Source organism: Tachypleus tridentatus, chromosome 4 (assembly GCF_004210375.1).
Source record: "Tachypleus tridentatus isolate NWPU-2018 chromosome 4, ASM421037v1, whole genome shotgun sequence".
Taxonomy (NCBI): domain Eukaryota; kingdom Metazoa; phylum Arthropoda; class Merostomata; order Xiphosura; family Limulidae; genus Tachypleus; species Tachypleus tridentatus.
This window is the reverse complement of record NC_134828.1, coordinates 11,663,799-11,685,892: the sequence shown is the minus strand read 5'-3', so window position 1 is coordinate 11,685,892 and position 22,094 is coordinate 11,663,799. Positions and strand designations below refer to the sequence as shown.

At 34.4% G+C, this 22,094-nt stretch overlaps 1 protein-coding gene across 5 annotated transcripts in view; it reads left to right on the top strand.

Moving 5' to 3' along the window:
• Positions 1–324: 324 nt before the first annotated feature.
• Positions 325–22,094, top strand: part of LOC143248572 (protein O-linked-mannose beta-1,2-N-acetylglucosaminyltransferase 1-like) — a 103,145-nt gene continuing 81,375 nt past the window's right edge. For 2 of the 5 annotated variants that reach the window (XM_076497034.1, XM_076497026.1), the window contains exon 1: positions 325–447. The gene's annotated coding sequence lies outside the window, so the exon portion shown is untranslated. Of the gene's footprint in view, positions 448–12,084; positions 13,248–22,094 lie in introns of those variants that run through there. The other 3 variants (XR_013027050.1, XM_076497024.1, XM_076497033.1) reach the window with 3 other exon arrangements.

Genomic DNA, 22,094 nt, shown 5'->3' with positions numbered 1-22,094 from the left:
CCCTTCCGCAGCTTTGCGCGAAATTCAAAACAAACAAAAAGAAAAAAACGAGAAGAACAGAGGCCCAAATGGTAGCTATTTCCCCACTACTTTTTCACTGGTTAATTAGGAACAATTAGTGTACAAAACCCTCTTGCAGCTTTGCACGAAATTTTAAACTAATGAAGAATGAAATAAATAAACAAAGAAAAGAAAAACGTCAGTAGTATACGTGGAACACATAGGATTAATAGACTTAGCCTGATTTTCGTGTGCAGTATGTTGTCAGACAGAAGGTTCAGCAGACAAATGGTTAGACCGGCTGTGACGACATATATCAAACTTCCGGTTCCTTTCATCACTGAGGGGTGAAGATGTATGATAAGTGAGTGTTGTTAGTGGTAATAATGGAAAGTTAATACCGAATCAACAGTGAAGTGTGAAGCTAAAATTAATAATGAAAGCTGGGTAAGGTTTATATCTGTACTAGTCACTTCAACTTTCAAGAACTAGATTATACGATTAGGCTTACACGTGAGGAACTGGGGTTAAAAGTACTAGACACTATTGCTTTAGGCTAAATTATAATTTAATACTAAACACTGCACAAATAGTAATACTACATTACTATTATTAGTTAAGAGGTTAATATTTAAGTTTAGTTTTAAAATTTTATTATGACCAAGTTAACAGTAATTGTATAAGTATTTAAATTAGTAAAACGCTAGTAGTGTTTGAAAATTAATTCTTAAAAGTTCAGTATTTATAAACTTAAATCATGTTTGTTTATATATGTATATATGTTTCTATAAGTAATTTGTAAATGTTGTTCTCTCTAATATCCACAGTACTTCTTCGACCTTTTGTTTTTGAACTCTTAGAATTTTGTAACATTTAAGTCTTGAAGGAATTTTAAATTATAATTAACACAAATAGCTCCAAAATCTACAGAAACTAGTGCAGTTGACGTTTGTGTTACATTACATAGGTTTCAATGTAAAGAAAGGGCTAAAATTATCGTAGCAAAAATATATTTTGGGAATAAATTTTTAACTTTTTTCTGTATTTAATATAGTCTTTTAATTGTATTTAAATTTGAAGAAGGGCTCTCTGTTGAATTCTTCTACAAAAAATAATAATAATAAAAATCACAAGTTTTTGTCATAAATATAATCTCACACCGTACAACTTTTAATACCTCAAACAGAGATGAGTAAGTGGAAAGTGTTTATATTTGTGATATATGTATTGTGTCATAGCCAACCTGAGACCCATAGTATTGGGCAAAAAGCCTTGTTTGGATTAGTGTAGCACATATATTGTGATTAACATAGTTATGTATTTGTATTTACTTTTAATCACAAGTTTTTTTAAAAAAACATTGTGTACCAGCAGAGCAAGTATATGCAAATATTAACTCATCACTACATTTTAAAGCTATTTTTTAAATTACATCATAATAACATGGTAAATATCATATACCTAGTACTTCAGGAATTTTGTTATACTGTACATGATACAGTAAGTTAACATGAAACATTTAAAACTCATTACTACTGTTTAAAATTGTTTACTAGCAGCATGTATTTTTGTGAATTATTAGATCTCATGAACCACTAGGACTTAGTTCTAATTGTAATTATACTGATGTAACATAGTTAAACCTAGCTAATGAGGTTTATGGTAATGTTACATTTGAAAATGTATTGAAAGAGAACAAAAGGTTCACATACAGAATGTTGTGGAAATAATTAATGTAGGTATTATTAAAGATAACAGTGGTCAAAGCCATTTACTGACAAGTTGTTTAGTGTTATAAAAGATGCTAGGCTTAGTGAGTTCATAAACAAGAGAACAAAGACATTGTTTCATAGCCTTCTTATACATTGTTCAATCTTATGAATTTATTCTATAAAGGACTTCAAAGAACTACATGTAATGTAGGGCTACTAGAATAACATCATTCATGAAATGTTTCAACAACAATATGAAGGTATCTTTAAATGCTTTATTGTGTTCTCTTTGAAACAAAAACAGGTGTATGTAGTTCATTCTTACAAAACTGGTTATCGTGTGGAACAGATGAAATCTGCCATCTCAGAAGTGATCAAGTTAATATGAGGCAATAATAACTATATACATGTATCTTGACAGACGTGTTTATAATAAGTTATTGAGCTCTCTGGATTTATTAGAACAAGTTAAATGATGTTTTTCCATTGGAAGGAAAAAGGCTTGACTGAACTGTTTGAGGAGGGAAAATTTGTTGTTTTGATCACTGCTAATGATTGTTTAATAAACCAGTTCCTAGCAACCATGTGATTTTTATGTTCTTGTTAGAAAAACGTAGAATGCATTAATAATAATAATAAAAATCTCGATGTGTGTCCCATAATGCTCGAGAGTTTTTGTACTGTTATAAGCTCTATCTGCATTTTTCTTCAAGTGCCATAATTAAAAATCACAAATTGCTTCAAGTTATTTTTGTTTAACTATAGGGTCTACTAGGATAGCTGTCAAATGAAAAGTAATAGATTAATATGATATAAGCTAGCACCTTGTAGGTGCTTTTTAATTGTATGGGCATGTATATAAGTTACCATGTTTTTTGTTCTTCCAATCATGTAGAGGAAACTTTTAGTGAAGTTGAAGAATAATAAGTGCAGTACATTCTAACCCCTACTAAACAATGTGTGTCAGTTGGTAATAGAGTACAGTCTAAACCCTACTAAACAATGTGTGTCAGTTGGTAATAAATAGAGTACAGTCTAAACCCTACTAAACAATGTGTGTCAGTTGGTAATAAATAGAGTACATTCTAACCCCTACTAAACAATGTGTGTCAGTTGGTAATAGAGTACAGTCTAAACCCTACTAAACAATGTGTGTTAGTTGGTAATAAATAGAGTACAGTCTAAACCCTACTAAACAATGTGTGTCAGTTGGTAATAGAGTACAGTGTGTGTTACCTAGTAATAAGTACAGTACAGTGTGTGTTACCTAGTAATAAGTACAGTACAGTGTGTGTTACCTAGTAATAAGTACAGTACAGTGTGTGTTAGCTATAATAAGTACAGTACATTCTAACCCCTACTAAACAATGTGTGTCAGTTGGTAATAAATAGAGTACAGTCTAAACCCTACTAAACAATGTGTGTCAGTTGGTAATAGAGTACAGTGTGTGTTACCTAGTAATAAGTACAGTACAGTGTGTGTTACCTAGTAATAAGTACAGTACATTCTAACCCCTACTGAACAATGTGTATCAGTTGGTAATAAATAGAGTACAGTGTGTGTTACCTAGTAATAAGTACAGTACAGTGTGTGTTAGCTAGTAATAAGTACAGTACATTCTAACCCCTACTAAACAATGTGTATCAGTTGGTAATAAATAGAGTACAGTGTGTGTTACCTAGTAATAAGTACAGTACAGTGTGTGTTAGCTAGTAATAAGTACAGTACATTCTAACCCCTACTAAACAATGTGTGTCAGTTGGTAATAAATAGAGTACAGTCTAAACCCTACTAAACAATGTGTGTCAGTTGGTAATAGAGTACAGTGTGTGTTACCTAGTAATAAGTACAGTACATTCTAACCCCTACTAAACAATGTGTATCAGTTGGTAATAAATAGAGTACAGTGTGTGTTACCTAGTAATAAGTACAGTACAGTGTGTGTTAGCTAGTAATAAGTACAGTACATTCTAACCCCTACTAAACAATGTGTGTCAGTTGGTAATAAATAGAGTACAGTCTAAACCCTACTAAACAATGTGTGTCAGTTGGTAATAGAGTACAGTGTGTGTTAGCTAGTAATAAGTACAGTACAGTCTAACTTTTACTAAACAATGTGTGTCAGTTGGTAATAGAGTACAGTGTGTGTTACCTAGTAATAAGTACAGTACAGTCTAACTTTTACTAAACAATGTGTGTCAGTTGGTAATAGAGTACAGTGTGTGTTACCTAGTAATAAGTACAGTACAGTGTGTGTTAGCTAGTAATAAGTACAGTACAGTGTATGTTAGCTAGTAATAAGTACAGTATATTCTAACCCCTACTAAACAATGTGTGTCAGTTGGTAATAGAGTACAGTGTGTGTTACCTAGTAATAAGTACAGTACAGTGTGTGTTACCTAGTAATAAGTACAGTACAGTGTATGTTAGCTGGTAATAAGTACAGTATATTCTAACCCCTACTAAACAATGTGTATCAGTTGGTAATAAATAGAGTACAGTGTGTGTAACCTAGTAATAAGTACAGTACAGTCTAAACTCTACTAAACAATGTGTGTTAGTTGGTAATAGAGTACAGTGTGTGTTACCTAGTAATCAGTACAGTACAGTGTGTGTTACCTAGTAATAAGTACAGTACAGTGTGTGTTACCTAGTAATAAGTACAGTACAGTGTGTGTTAGCTAGTAATAAGTACAGTACAGTCTAAACCCTACTAAACAATGTGTGTCAGTTGTAAATAAGTACAGTACAGTGTATGTTAGCTAGTAATAAGTACAGTACAGTCTAGACTTTGCTAAACAATGTGTGTCAACTGGTAATAAGTACAGTACAGTCTAAACTCTACTAAACAATGTGTGTCAGTTGGTAATAAGTACAGTACAGTGTATGTTAGCTAGTAATAAGTACAGTACAGTCTAAACTCTACTAAACAATGTGTGTCAGTTGGTAATAAGTACAGTACAGTGTATGTTAGCTAGTAATAAGTACAGTACAGTCTAAACTGTACTAAACAATGTGTGTCAGTTGGTAATAAGTACAATACAGTCTAAACCCTGCTAAACAATGTGTGTCAGTTGTAAATAAGTACAGTACAATGTATGTTAGCTAGTAATAAGTACAGTACAGTCTAAACTTTGCTAAACAATGTGTGTCAACTGGTAATAAGCACAGTACAGTCTAAATCCTTCTAAACAATGTGTGTCAGTTGGTAATAAGTACAGTACAGTTTAAACCCAGCTAAACAATGTGTGTCAGTTGGTAATAAGTACAGTACAGTGTATGTTAGCTAGTAATAAGTACAGTACAGTAGTAAGTAAAGTACAGTCTAAACCCTACTAAACAATGCATGTCAACTGGTAGTAAGTACAGTCTAAACCCTACTAAACAATGTGTGTCAGTTGGTAATAAGTACAGTACAGTTTAAACCCAGCTAAACAATGTGTGTCAGTTGTAAATAAGTACAGTACAATGTATGTTAGCTAGTAATAAGTACAGTACAGTCTAAACTTTGCTAAACAATGTGTGTCAACTGGTAATAAGCACAGTACAGTCTAAATCCTTCTAAACAATGTGTGTCAGTTGGTAATAAGTACAGTACAGTTTAAACCCAGCTAAACAATGTGTGTCAGTTGGTAATAAGTACAGTACAGTGTATGTTAGCTAGTAATAAGTACAGTACAGTAGTAAGTAAAGTACAGTCTAAACCCTACTAAACAATGCATGTCAACTGGTAGTAAGTACAGTCTAAACCCTACTAAACAATGTGTGTCAGTTGGTAATAAGTACAGTACAGTTTAAACCCAGCTAAACAATGTGTGTCAGTTGGTAATAAGTACAGTACAGTGTATGTTAGCTAGTAATAAGTACAGTACAGTAGTAAGTAAAGTACAGTCTAAACCCTACTAAACAATGCATGTCAACTGGTAGTAAGTACAGTCTAAACCCTACTAAACAATGCATGTCAACTGGTAGTAAGTACAGTCTAAACCCTACTAAACAATGTGTGTCAGTTGGTAATAAGTACAGTACAGTTTAAACTCTACTAAACAATGTGTGTCAGTTGGTAATAAGTACAGTACAGTCTAAACTCTACTAAACAATGTGTGTCAGTTGGTAATAAGTACAGTACAGTGTATGTTAGCTAGTAATAAGTACAGTACAGTAGTAAGTAAAGTACAGTCTAAACCCTACTAAACAATGCATGTCAACTGGTAGTAAGTACAGTCTAAACCCTACTAAACAATGTGTGTCGGTTGGTAATAAGTACAGTACAGTTTAAACCCAGCTAAACAATGTGTGTCAGTTGGTAATAAGTACAGTACAGTCTAAACCTTGCTAAACAATGCTTGTCAGTTGGTAATAAGTACAGTACAGAGTATGTTAGCTACTAATAAGTACAGTACAGTAGTAAGTAAAGTACAGTCTAAACCCTACTAAACAATGCATGTCAACTGGTAGTAAGTACAGTCTAAACCCTACTAAACAATGTGTGTCAGTTGGTAATAAGTACAGTACAGTCTAGATACTTGTATACAGTGTATGCTAGCCAGTAATATGACAAATTGTAGGTTTAGTTTGATAAATATACAAATGAATAGAAATCAGTGAAGGGCGTCAGCCACCACAAGGAGCTAGTTAGTCCATGCTTGTGACATATCATCATATATTGAAGAAAGAATCAAAAGTTGTTTCAGAGAATTTGGAGAAGAGACATAAAAGTGATTCCATAATTGGATGAATTTTCATATTTGAATATTTCTTAACATCTTTGCACAGGTTGAGGGAGATATAATAGAATTCAGATTATGTTTTCTTTAAAAAATGGTGCAATCTGTACAAATAGAAAGACAAGTTTAAGATGTGAAAAATCTCAGGCATGACTTCAGTTAAGTAGCATTGCATTTCTGAGTGGGTAATGGACTTATGGAATAACTTAGAAATTGCTTCCAGCTGCAAGAGGGCTGCAACATTGAAAAGGTTTAAGAGGAGATTTGGTGAACATTTCGGACGTGAGTGGGATATAATAAAACAGTTCTTCTGTGTGGTTTGGACTAGAGTGGTAGTGGTAGAAAAGAAGAGAGCATTGATAGGTGGCTTCTTGTATCCAAAAGAAGAGAGCATTGATAGGTGGCCCCTTGTATCCAAAAGAAGAGAGCATTGATAGGTGGCCCCTTGTATCCAAAAGAAGAGAGCATTGATAGGTGGCCTTGTATCAAAAGAAGAGAGCATTGATAGGTGGCCTTGTATCCAAAAGAAGAGAGCTTTGATAGGTGGCCTGTATCAAAAGAAGAGAGAGCTTTGATAGGTGGCCTTGTATCAAAAAAGAAGAGAGCATTGATAGGTGGCCCCTGTATCAAAGAAGAGAGCTTTGATAGGTGGCCCTTGTATTCAAAAGAAGAGAGCTTTGATAGGTGGCCTTGTATCAAAAGAAGAGAGCATTGATAGGTGGCCTGTATCCAAGAGAAGAGAGCATTGATAGGTGGCCTTGTATCCACAAGAAGAGAGCATTGATAGGTGGCCCTTGTATCCACAAGAAGAGAGCATTGATAGGTGGCCTTGTATCCACAAGAAGAGAGCTTTGATAGGTGGCCCTTGTATCAAAAGAAGAGAGCATTGATAGGTGGCCCTTGTATCCAAAAGAAGAGAGCATTGATAGGTGGCCCCTTGTATCCAAAAGAAGAGAGCATTGATAGGTGGCCCCTTGTATCCAAAAGAAGAGAGCATTGATAGGTGGCCCCTTGTATCCAAAAGAAGAGAGCATTGATAGGTGGCCCCTTGTATCCAAAAGAAGAGAGCATTGATAGGTGGCCCCTTGTATCCAAAAGAAGAGAGCTTTGATAGGTGGCCCCTTTTATTCCTTAGAAATGAAAAATAAAATTAAAAAACATACTTCCTGAAATTCAAATCAGAAGTTATCCAAGAAGCACTAAATCTTCTGAGATGATGTTACATTCAATGTAAAATATACAAGTAGATATGCAAAATTTAAGAAGTCTGAAGAAACATATTAAACATCTCTATAACCTTAACATTAAAAAAAAAAGTTATCTTGAACTTGAAGAGTAAACAGCTTTCAACTGGATCAATCACCAGATTTATTCTGTGAAATTCTGGAAATTTAAATTTTTAATGGTTTCAAAATGTATTTCTAGTTGGATAGATATTAATAGTTTGAGCTAAAGAAATGTCCAGTATTGTTATAAACTATATATAATGTTTGTGCGTGTTTGTGTATAAAAGATTTTATATGTCAATACAATTACACCTTTTTGAGAGTTGTTTGACCAGTATAAAAACATCATTTATTTTGTGACCTTTTGGTAATGTCAAGGAAGCATGAACACAAAATGTATTTTATTTGTGTAGAAAAAGAAAGTTCTGTAGTGTTTTGTTGTGGTTTGTATGTTCCTGTCACTCTTGTACCTTTAGCTCATTAACCCCACCCCCTCAAGTTGTCTATTATCAGATGTCAGAGACACCAAAGCATAAGACAAATTAAAATACTACTTTGTTTTCATTAATATCAACAAACTACAATAATAATTTCAGTATCTGATATGTTACAGATGTAACAACTATCTTCTATATCTTTAGTTATTAATTTATCTAGAGTGAACATGAACAGATATAAAAATGTGAGTTTCTGTTTGTATATGGGATGTTTTTATATGTGTATATGTTATTTTTTAAAATCTTTCTGCAGATATTTTCAAATCCCTTTCAGACAGTTCCTGACTTCCACTTGGTTTTTTAACTTAGTAAAACTGTTTAACAATAAGAAAAGCTTAAGCCAATAATATGTGTTGTACTTTGATACTGTAGCATAACTTAGTATATTATCTAAGTTTTATTTGTGTAAAAACTGACCATACGTAGCAACAACAGAACCTTAGAGTAACTCATGTATAAGTGTATAACAAATGAAATTTAGATATAATAAGAAATAATACTTCATCGAATACTACCAGTTGCCTAAAACAGATTACTTCTAATATCATTAAACAAACTCACAGTTTATTGTAATAGTTACGGTAGTAGCCTACAGGAGGCTTGGGCTCGTGTCTTTATACTATAGGAAGAGGCCCTACTGGAGATTATTGTGATTACAGCAAATACTTTCAGTTCTGAAATCAAAATATTATGTTCCAGATTAGCTTGAGGATTGTCATTTTTTATTTTTCCTTCCAAATTAGGAATGCATGGTCCATCCATATTCTTTTAGTTATGACCAGTGAAAGTGAACATAGTGCGTGGATTAAATAAAAAAAAAATTCTTGAAGAAGTGCAACTTTACATGAGGGAATGTAATTTCATTTCTCTCTGTGATTCTATTTTAATTTACATTGTATGTTTGGGAATTTGTCTGTCCATGACATCAGGAGTTAGTAGGACCAAACTTGGCAGACAGACACAATGTGGCCTGAGGTGAGAGTCCATGTGTAAAAGGTGTAGTCTCCCAACAAATGGATGCCATAATAGTTGGCTGGAAGGTCACCCAATCTTGATTTGGATCTAGATAAGGCCTACAGAATCCGAATCTGATACTGGAATTTTTTTATCCTGGCTCTATTGGAATATTGGCAACTCTATGTTTATAGACCAACTCATCAGCTAGTACGGACAAATATGGAACTTGTACTCAGGTACCACAGCCAAGTGCCTTAACGAGGTTTATATTTGGGCACAGTCTACTTTTTGGGTAGCTGTGGAAGTAATTGGGAATAGTAAAGGTACTTGACTGATACACCAGGGGCTTTTATGAATCATGAATGGGTCTTCAAAGCCATTAAAGCATTGCAAATACTTTATGATAGTCTTTCTAAGAATGTGGTGGTGTACTAGTAGCTATCACTCTGAATGTTTATAAGTTTGAATTTTACTAATAACTTATAAAGTCAAAGTTTGTTATTGATAAGTGTTGTTATAGATCATTGTGTTATTGTTGTACACATTATACAAAATAATTCAACATTTAAAAAATAATTTATAATTATTAAGACTTTTTGAATGTGACTATTCACCACCAACTATGACTGTTTCAGTTTAATAAGCTCCAAATTAAAATGCATAAAGTTGATAAAACATTCAAAACATATTTTATTAATGTTTGCAGCATGTTCAGCATACCACACCCATGACTTAAAATATTTCTCCATACTTTTTAGATGTTTCATGTTTCTCTTTTGAAATAGGATAAATCTTTTTCTGAAATAAGACATTGTTTAAACTTTGTGAAATATAACCTTTCTCTTTGTTATTTATTTAGATTCAAAGTTTGATACCTGTTTTAGTTGTTTATGTAAAAAAATTTGAAGAATTGCATTCAAAATGTAATCAAATAACCTCTTACTCTAGTTTCAATACTTCAAGCAGAAGTGATTTTTGTATAGTCTGTGAAGACATTCTTAGGAGTGCCAGTTTAAGTTTTGATATTAGATGAACAGTTGATGCACATAATATACATTTTATTTGTACCGTTATCATATGTTTTTATTCTAGATTAATAACTGGGTCTCTCTATTAATAAAATACTTAATATTCTTGAAAAGTTTATTTATGCTAAAGTGTTGGACTGTATGATGTTCTTGAATTTTTAAATTTCTGGCATAAAATATTTTATATATTTTCAAAAATTGTTGTATTAAAAATTAATTGCTTCTTCTTTATAGGTTAAATGTTTATTGGGACCTAAAACTTCCCTTAGTTTTACCTACAATACGTGTATGTTGATATTTTTATAAATTTATAGATGGCGCTACATATCAATATTGATTTTTTTTTATTATTATTATTATTATTATTAAACGTAATGGACGGTATAGATCAGAACTAAAGTTATTTAAAAAGTAACGTATAAGCTGACCACACCAATTATTGATAGTAAATGCCAAGATATACGTAGTAAATTAAATCAACTCACTAGAAAATTATAAATGTATAATAATTTCAATGCAGGGAATACCTAGTTGGGGACCATCACTGTTACTGGTAGGTAGTCTCGAATTGTAAAATTGTGCACAAAAGTCATTCCAAAGAAGGTCTGTGTGCAAAATTGTAATTATCTGAAAAGTCTCGACCGACATAACTTTGACCAGGTGGATAGGACGTTTGACTCGAAATCTGACGGTCATGGGTTGGAACCCTGACCTACCAAACATGCTCGCCCTTTCAGCCGCTCTCTATAGTCTTGTTTTTGGATTTACAACGCTAAAATCAGGAGTTCGATTCCCCCGGTGGACTCAGCAGATAATCAAATGTAGCTTTGCTATAAGAACACACACACACACACGCACTCCTTTAGTCTTTCACTGCTAAATTATTCGCAGCTATCACTGATGGCCCTCATATAGCTTCTCGCGAAGTTCAATCCAAACAGACACAGCTCATCCAATCGCTTGAGGCCGATTTTTCGGCTTCTTTTTACGTTTCGTATCTTGTAACTATTTCTTCTCTGTATAGCTTGTCTAAAGTCGCTGTTTCGTTTTGTTTGTACACGTAGGTGTATAGTTTGTTTGTGGTCGACGTTTTCTTTTCTTTGCATCCAACTTATGGTTTGTAGTTTGTCACGCTTGTTGTTTCTTTCTGTTTACACGTTAATTATGGTGTGTAGCTTCTTTGAGGCCAACGGTTTAATCACATTGGAACGTTGTCGTCAAAAAACCTTTGCAGATTTCCATTTGGTGGTGGTGGGGGGTATTTTTACAAAGTAGTCTAGTGATATAATTTAACCTATTATTTCACTGTATTATTTTAGTTATAAATTGACATAAAACATAGTAGCTTCTATTTAATTAATCGATAATAATAAAGAACTAAAATTTTGAACATGTTATTGAGCAAGTCCGCTTATTTTCTATAGAAATTAACTGTCACAGGCATGGGCGTCCGCGCACGCTCACGTGTGGGGGGTATCTTGACTCCCAGGAAAATGAGAAGCATAAGTCTTTATTTATTCAGCATAGGTGTATCAGTTTTTATTCACTTCACAAATTCCCACATATTTTCCCCTTCCCCCCGAAAAATTTCCGCGAGCTCCCATACTACTAAAAATTAGTGTCCGGTTAATGTCAAAGTTACGCTGTGTAACTTGATAACTAACTAGTCATAGGTTTTTAACCTTGTAGTGATGAAGTCACGAGGGTCATTGATATGGCCACAGGTTGTTTTGTATGAGTAATGTACATGCTAGTGTTATATGTGGAAAAGGGAAGGCGTTAACTTAGACTAGCCATCATGCAGGCTACACCCACGTAACGTGTGTCATTGCACGTGACTAATATTCGTGTCCCAGTTTGCAAACGTAGAATAACTGCGTTAACGACCCCGCAATTGTTTTTCTGAGTTAACCAGCACAAGTTGACTGATGTTGTCGGCGTTGATAATTACAGATAAAGCTACATAGCGGACTCTGTCTGTGCTCTGCCCACCACGGGTATCGACACCCGGATTTTAGTGGCATAAGACCGCTGTGCCGCTAGGGGGTGGAAGGCTACTTAACTGTGTGTTGTTGTCATTATCGACTAGTGTTACAGTTAATCGCGTTGTCCATTCTGCTGTTTAATATAATACGTAACGAGCACTAATTTTTATGTAACTCGTGTTGTCATTTTTATAGTTTGTGTTATTCATTTGTTCATGTTGACTGACCTATTTTTTTTATTAGTATTCAAACACTAAGTTATTACGAGCTCGCCACGTGCCCACGTAGTCGGTAACACGTTCCACAGTACGTTAACAGTAACGTTCGACGACATGTAATTGTTAAATTGTAGATGTTGCAGACTGAATCCAATACACGTTATCTGGAGTTGTTTAACTGCACACTTACCAAATGAAGGAATGTTAAGAGAACCCGGAAAGAAGCCATCGAAGGCAGTACACGTATCATTTCTTTATTTATACGTTACTCCAGACCTACTAACATAAACAGGTTCGGATGTAGACCATGTTCTTTACCGGCCTACTTTGAATCGAGATGTTTTTGAAGTACACGGACCACTTGAGGTCTTGTTCGCGCGTGATTTCCATGTATGATGAAGAACAGGCTTGAGGACACCGGATGAGGATCCTCATCCCCCCCCCAGACTGTAGTACAAGTTACCTAAGGGTATGAAGACTGGTTTCTTAAAACATCCTTTACAGCCTAGTTTTTACCAAGTGGTGGCTTGTTCCAACAGCTGTCAAACTTGCGTCAACAGGGAGGTAGCCATACTTTATAAAGTGCGTATTATCGTCCGTACCTGCGAATTACTTAGGAAATTGCACCGAATATTAACTTGTACTAGACTAAGCCTAAATACTTGAAATATAAAGAACGAAAAAATTCGAACATTATACGTCACGAGAACATTTCACGCCTTGTGGACTCGTTTGGCCAGTGACCGTGATGACTATTTTGGCAACCGGTAACGTAAAATAGGTTTTTTTAGCTCTTTGACTCTTTGCAAATACTTGGACAACTTAAAGTTGGAAGATAAACCAACTTACTTTTACTGTGTAGGACTTTGTTGGACCAAAATGTTCTTGTTGATATGGTAAGTCATTTTACTATCTCGCTATCTAACGACTTACAGTAACACTAATAGTTATACTCGGAGCAGATCAAAGTGAACGTCGCAGCGTTATTCAGATTAGCTGTGTTGAGATGTTTAGTGACAATCTGGTGAGTGTCGTAAGTTTATTCAGATCTGATAGTATACAAGTACAACAAACCTCGTGAATGTCGTAAGTTTATTCAGATCTCATAGTATACAAGTACAACAAACCTCGTGAATGTCGTAAGTTTATTCAGATCTCATAGTATACAAGTACAACAAACCTCGTGAATGTCGTAAGTTTATTCAGATCTGACAGTTATACAAGTACAACAAACCTTGTGAATGTCGTAAGTTTATTCAGATCTGATAGTTATACAAGTACAACAAACCTCGTGAATGTCGTAAACTTATTCAGATCTGACAGTTACAACAAACCTCGTGAATGTCGTAAACTTATTCAGATCTGATAGTATACAAGCACAACAAACCTCGTGAATGTCGTATTACAACAAACTTTTGAATGTCGTAACAAGCACAACATACCTCGTGAATGTCGTAAACTTATTCAAATCTGTTAAGGTACAAGTACAACGAATATTGTAAACTTATTACTCTGGTCCCCCGGACACAACTTGGTGAGATGTGTTTTACTATAGTTTTACTGTGACTCAGCGGTGGACATGAAAACATATAACCATAAATAACAGATGTTTAATTGTACTTTTATAACTTTTCAGTTATAATAAGTAGTACCTTAAGTTTTACACAGACCTTTACTCTTTGCAATGGTATAATTAAATACCGAATAAGGCTATAAAGAAAAGATAAAAATTCACCCCACTCACCCCCTTAATGGTGCACTTAAACTAAAACTGTAAGGTTAAATTAGTCATATAAAACACTTTCAAATTTAATTAATTTCTGTATATAGACATGTAAAATAGGTAAAGATTCACCTACCTTAACCTTCATTAGCACATACACAGGTTCAGTTGATAGTAACTGAAAAAGGAGGAACGAACATAAATATAATGAAACTGATACTTAAACATTGTGTTCTTCCCTCTCATCACATCCTATCGGGTTTTCACCTGTAGAAACAAGTGTACAACCATCAGATCCTGTAATACCTATAGAAATAAGTGTACAACTATCAGATCTTGTAACATCTATAGAAACAAGTGTAAAACCATCAGATCCTCGTATTAAAACCTATAGAAACAAGTGTAAAACCATCAGATCCTCATATTGAAACCTATAGAAACAAGTGTAAAACCACCAGATCCTCGTATTGAAACCTATAGAAACAAGTGTAAAAACACCAGATCCTCGTATTGAAACCTATAGAAACAAGTGTACAACCACCAGATCCTCATGTTAAAACCTCCAACTTTCGTTTGTCCTCCTCTCTAGCCACTTCAAATAGATAATGAAGTCTGATGTAGAAGTGAAGATATCAAAACTTGAATGATTTTTGTGAACAAACATAATTCTTCTGTATCCATCTTTTATTGAGTTCTACTTCTGTCAGCTGTCTTTATCATAACTAACTGTTATTGTTATGTTTCATCTTACCCTTTTCATTACTACTGGTACACTTTCTCTTAGGTTGTCATACCCTGCTCTACATCTGGATGTACAAATCTGATATTTCAATTCACTCACAAATAAGATAAGATAAAAGAAAAAAATATGTATCTTGAATGAATATGCAGTGGATTATGAAATAAAACTCTTGTATAAGTGAGAGGTCTGAACGTAAATATTTCTCCAATAAATTTGAACATTGGTACAGTAAAATAAGAGATATCACGTTCTCTATGTTCGGAAAAATATGGACAATTATTTGTGTTCATTTGAATCTATGTAACCTTTCTCTAGTATTTGATATATTGTGGGAGATCTGAGTGTTTGGATCTCTGTTTTTACTTTGTATTTTTTATTGCATGCATTTTACCATCTTTGTATCCAGTTGATCTGATAGTTTTGTTCATGTACTTCTGTGTTATTGTTATAAAGCTCTTGTAGTTTTGTTCGTGTACTTCTATGTGTTATTGTTATAAATCTATTGTAGTTTCAACGTATATCATTTCGATTCTTATTTTTATACTTGTAAACTAATGGTTCCGTAAAGAAGTGAAAATAAAATGGCGGATTGAATAATTTAAGTGTTTGATGCTTGTATGATCCACTAACAAATTTAACTGTCTCTTAAAGTTTTCTGATAAAAGAGGGCGCAATTATGTTCTAAGTATAAAAAAAATGTACATGTGTAATTTGTCAATAAGGCTGTTAAATGATTTTGAAAATTTGGAAGACTCGTGCGTTCTATTTTTTCTGGTTAACTTATTATACCTGTAACCAATCATTCAGATTCATTATTCTGTATAAACTTAAAACGTAAACTTTATTTTTTTAAATTTCTTCTTTGTTAAGAGGTGAAACACGGCCAATATAAGTTAATTTAGGAAAAGTACGTAAACATCGAATTTCAAACATCTGCGGTGAGCATGCCACAAGTAACTCATTTGTAGTATTATACTTAATAAACAATCAAAGCTATTTTTATTGTCTTAGGAATATTTGATTTGATAGTCGTTATTGCAAAGTTATTGTTGTTATGAAGGCTAAAGAACTGTTGTGTTCTGAATGTTCGATAGATGTGTTTGTGTGTAAATATGTTAATAATCTGTTGTGTTCTGAAGGTTCGATAGATGTGTTTGTGTGTAAATATGTTAATAATCTGTTGTGTTCTGAAGGTTCGACAGATGTGTTTGTATGTAAATATGTTAATAATCTGTTGTGTTCTGAAGGTTCGATAGATGTGTTTGTGTGTAAATATGTTAATAATCTGTTGTGTTCTGCTACAGTAGGGTCAACGTAGGCACCAAAATTAACGTATAAATTTTACCGTAAGTCGTGGGTTATGCCTTAAACTATAAACGATAACCCTAAAGTAATGGAACTCAACCTCAAGTATCTAGAGAATAAATGTATTTTCCTAACAGCAATCTCTTTCTTAGATAAAACACCGTGAACACAAACATTAGTTCATGGATACTTATTTTGTCATGGGAAATTGCCTCCACCATTCCTGTATTAATTTAAATTGAAAAAAATAAAATACATTACATTTAAGATTCATTAAAACCATATTACTTTCAGACCATCCGGTATAAATTATATTATTTAGTTCTAAAATCGACAAGTATTAATTAATAACCCCTCAAAAAAACAACAATTGTGTATTTGAAATGTCACCCCCAATGACCTGAACTCATAACTTGTTATTGCTGGAGTTATTGTGAAGGTTTCAGTATTTGACTGGCCATTAGATACTGGTTTGTAATGACCTCCAGAAGTTGTTTATTATTTGATACCTTACTTCTGGTTGCATATGTTAAATGGTCTCGTCTTCATTAAACTAAGTTTGTTAATTAATTCCAACCTTCCTGAAGGTATTTCATCTTCCACCATAAGCTACGCAGAATTCTACATGTCGGCTGTAATATAAAACAAGTATTTTAATTCTGTATGTTTAATATATTTTCTATCACGCAGTTAGTAGAGCGCGTAAAATGCTGGCACGTGCTAAATTACGAATTTCTCCACTTACTATTTTTTCCTCTTTGATCCCAGGTTAACAACGTATAAAAGAAATTGGCCGTGACTCACCTGGTACCATTATATACGATACAGCCAGTGAATATTTGATAAACTGTGGTACCTCAATTACAAAAACCAACAAAAAACGTGATTATTAAACTAACCACACATAAATACGTACTTGCAAGGTCAGTTTTGTAGAATTAGGTCAAGACTGTGTGTGTTCGTACTGGTGTTTGTTGTATCTGTTTCTTGTAGCTTACCTGTAGCTATATATGTGTACACTACATGAAAGTAGTGGAAGCACATATACAATTTATCTAGTAGATTATATGAAATATTTCTCTCTCGATTTATAAAATTTTGAGGTAAATTTACGTTCAAGTTATTACTTTGAATATATCATTACTGTTAAACTTGCGTTGTTTTAATTAAGTTTAAACATTACACGTCAGGTGGCAGGTATTTCGTCTTATGTATGTATGTATGTGAGTGTGTATATATTATGAAAAAGTGTCTCTGTCTGTTATCTAATTACTTCTAAGCCTCGAGGTCAATTTCTGCCATACTTTGTGGAATGATGATTTGGAATAAATGACAGGTTAATGTAGGGTTCGAAACTCCTCGATACCCCCCCCCCCCTATTATTGGTTATAGAGCACTTATTATTCTTGACGTAAGTTAACATTAACTACATACATAGCTAGAGCCACGTCCTAACACCATAACAAAAACTGTAATACAACATACACAAACTATGGGGAGGGCACACAGACGTCTTGTATGTCTCAGAGAGTACACTAGCATTTTCTATGAAGGAATGCGATAGACAAAAGTGGTCACCACTGTTGCAACAATACATAACCTCAGATGATGTTGATATGACAACAGCCACCAAGAGTCGTTTCTTGAGTTATTTACCCACTTCCTACTTTGACTCTATGCCATAAGACATTAATAACGTGAAAGAATTTGGAAGGGCATCACTTTGAGTGTTCTTCGGGTAATTTTCCCTGGTTTTGATAAGTTAATAGCACGTGAGACCTCTCTCTTTTCCCTCACTCCTCATCCTACGGCACCTTAGAGAATGGTTTTGGAAAAGCCATCGGACCTACTGGAGTGACCAAAGAACTGCATATTGAGTCGTTTTATAGTAGCCTTTTTTTACTTTTAAAAAGCTGAACAGAAAGGACTTGTTTACTGAAAGCCGTGAAAAACGAACAGAATTCAGTTTGTAGCCCACCTGTTTTTTACTTAAATTTACTGAAAAGATAATTCTTACTTAATTAAGGTTAATCAGAGAGAAGCACACATAGAGCCTACCAAAAGAATTTGTAGAAGGAAATCTTCAGTGTAACTACCATCCATATTTACAAGGGCATGCGATCTATTTGTAGTTTATTAGTAGGAATCGAAAACTTAAGAGAATTCCTACGTATTCATTTTGGTTCGTATTGATTGGCGATATAATTAACAGAGAATTCATTATTTTACGACATCGATGGCCATGATACAGACCTTTGTTTGCTGGCTATCCAAACCGTAACCCAGTTATTGTAGAAATTGATCAATTTAGGATCAACTTTCCCCATAGTATTTTGTTATCTTTGTACAATAATGACATCAGAAGCAAAACACGAATGTAAGTAATATAATGTATACCAGAGTATTGAACTCGGGTCAGAGGAAATTCAACAGTTTGTTATGTGTGGATTTTGTTCTTGGTAGTATTTATGGATTAAATTAGAATGTGAAAGCATGGTCTCTGTCACAAAGACTGTATGTTGATTGAAAGTTAATATGACACTGTTCCTTCACGTGGCGCTGTAATGTCGTAAAATTGAAATCTGCTAAATTGTCATTTTTATGATAGGATCAAACGAGAGTCAGATATAAGATGTTAGAAGTTTAATATGGCGTCGATTTTTTAGTTATTGCATCACTTAAACACAGAGACTTAAGTCTAGGTACTGACGATACATCACTAAAGAAGAGTTCATAATGTTACATTAGAGAAAAAGCAATATGCGACCAGGCGCCAAGGTATTAAAGTAGAAGTTTCTTTATGGTAGATGATTTCCTAAAAGAGAAAGAAGGTTTTCATTATCAACCCAATACGTTCGATCAGTATGTGTGCGTCTTTGTTGGCAATAAGTAGTTTAAACTGGTTCGTGTGAAGTGATATTACTAGATTCTCTTTACTCATCCCGAGACCTGGCATGGCCAAATGGTGAGGGCGCTTAACTCGTTATCTGAGGGTCGCAGGTTCGAATCTTTGTCCCATCAAATCTGTTTGTCCTTTCAGCCATGTACGTATTATAATGTTACGGTCAATCCAATTATTTGTTGGTGAAAGAGTAGCTCAAGAGTTGGCGGTGGGTGATGATGATTAGCTGCCTTCCCTCTAGTCTTTCGCTGCTAAATTAGAGACGGCTAGCGCAGAAGTTTTGCGCGAAATAAATTCAACACAAGCCAACTAATCCCGAGCATTAGAGTGATTTTTAAGATAGTGATTGCATTCTGTGTAATAAACTTCGAAACATCTCATGCTGGCCCTTTCAGCCGTGGGAATGCTTTATGTGATGGTCAATCCCACTGTTCGTTGGTAAAAGAGTAGCCCAAGAGTTGACGGTGAGTGGTGATGACTAGTTGCCTTTTCTCCAGTCTTACACTGCTAAATTAGGAACGGCTAGCGCAGACAGCCCTCGTGTAGCTTTGCGCGAAATTCAAAAAACAAACAAATAAACAGTTTTATACTGAATGTTATATGTATGGCTGTGATCGGGTTTTGTATAGAATCAAACCATGTTGCCCTCTTAGGACCATGTTTGGTAAGGAAGGAATGCAGTAGTGACCTATGTGATCATATTCACATTAGTTACAGGTAGACAGAATCACGATTTCACTCACAGGAAATGAAAAAGAAAGTGCTAAAGAGACCAGGTCGAATGCCATTAGGGGTCTCTTTGCAGGAAGTCTTCATCGAAATGAGGACAGTCGGCCACTTTCATAGTGCACTGTTCATCTCTCGGTGTGTCCTGAATATTGTTCTATCTTTGCTTCGAGGAATTTGTTGACATACATATTAATACAAATATGAGAGTAGAAAACATGTTTTTCCGCCTATTTTCTAGCCCAACCCTTCAAAATCACTAAGCGATGTTTGGACGGGCTAGTCTTTCAGTTGTACAAAGAGTGAATCGTTACAATAAACTCCTTGTAAGCCAATTAATGCAAAGGAAAGTTTGTCCTCAGCGCCATCTAGAAGACAGTATTTCCAACAAATATATATAATACTTTCGAATTTGTTAATCTTAATAGAAGACATTCCGAAGGCTCGTAAAAGTATTAAGAAAAATAGAAAAAATAAATAAACAAAAGGACTAATTCGTTAAACCTATTGCCCGCTAGGTTGCAAGATGCGTAAAATTACGTGTTTGCTAGGAATGAAGGCCAATGTATAACGATATTAACAAAATGGTCGGCTTCGGTTTCATACCATGTGTGGGTGAGTTAGATGTATCCTAAATAGCGAGTAAACTCAATAATGTAAATAAGTATACGTGTAACATTAAAAATGCCATTTTGTTGAATGGATAATGTCTACTGCTATCAGTTTGATCCCGTACGTGTAACAACATCTATTGTTTAATGTTGTATTGTTCGTATCTTAGTAATGTTGATGTTCCATTGTTATACCTATAAAACTACATTATCTTGTTTAGCTAAAATAAGAGCTGTAATTAACCTTACGAACTTACGCTTTTTAAGATTAATTACATCTTATGGTCTACTGGCTTCAAAGAGAAGACACTTGAAGGCAGTGTAATACAAGCTCTGTAATTGTCTTTCATCTTGGAAATCGTGAGTTATAATTGAATCCTTGTTGTTTCTTTTCTTCACTTCAGTAATATCAGCTTGACACGTATTGAACAGTCTTAAACTGTATAGGTATGTTGGAGTTAGATGCAACAAACAACGCGAATGACTTCATCTTATGGCGATGTAAATAGACTTTAGTGATTATTGCTTTGTTCATTAAGTAATTATTAATAAGTACTTCCGAATGAAAGTTAAGAGCGTCTGTCCATATATCAACCAAACTAATTCTTCTATATCCATCGCCGACGAGGCCTTTCGGTTAATGCCAAGGCTCTTCAGGACAGCTGGTATGGGACATAATGATGGTTGAGACACTGTTTATACTAGCAAACGCTTGATGATAGCATTATGTAAACTGTACTAAGTCGAAGTATAACTTCTCATCAGTTTATTTTTGTCACAAAACAATAAATATTTTTGACACCCTTTTATGTATTTAATCGAACATCAAATATTATTAATTATTATTCTCTTCATAAACCTTGTCATTAGTCAGAAGAACTGGCCAACCAGAAAACAAACTACGTTCAGAGTACAGACCACCAAACTCGGTCCAAGACGTTTTTAGTTAATACGACGCAAGTGTATCTAGTATTTTTATTGAGACCTAAGAATAACATTGTGTGACAAAATAAACATCTCGATCGTATGTAGTTTTAGACTTACAATAGTTTGTCTTTTTGTGCTTTTTGTTATCATGATCTGTAGCTGTTTTCTCATATTGACTTATATTGATTAATTAACTACTCACTTGTGTTACCCTAACATAAAGAACTGTGAAAATGTACATGTTTTATTAATTAAGTGCACATGCTTAAAAGAAGTAACATATGAACCAGCTGTCGACATGAAACTGAGCCTGAGAAATATGAAAATATAGTTTTCATTGAATGAACGTGCACGATGTTTGTCTGGTGGATGTTCTACAGTCAATCTGGTGGGAGCCTGGCATAGCCAGGTGGTTAAGGCACCCGACTCGTAATCCTAGGGCCGCAGGTTCGAATTCCCGTCACACCAAAGATGATCGCCCTTTCATCCGTGGGGGCGTTATAAAGTGACGGTCATTCCCACTATTTGTTGGTAAAAGAGTAGCCCAAGAGTTGGCGGTGGGTGGTGACGGCTAGCTGCCTTCCCTGTAGTCTTGCACTGCTAAATTAGGGACGGCTAGCGCAGATAGCCCTCGTGTAGCTTTGCGCGAAATTCAAAACAAACAAACAAACAGTCTGGTGGATTCATAAGTGACGTTCGTTAGTTTTAAACCGTGTATACAGCAGAACTTGATACTTGGTTTATGTATATATATATATATATATATATATTGATGGAAAACCTAAAACCTTGAAAGATATTGTTGTG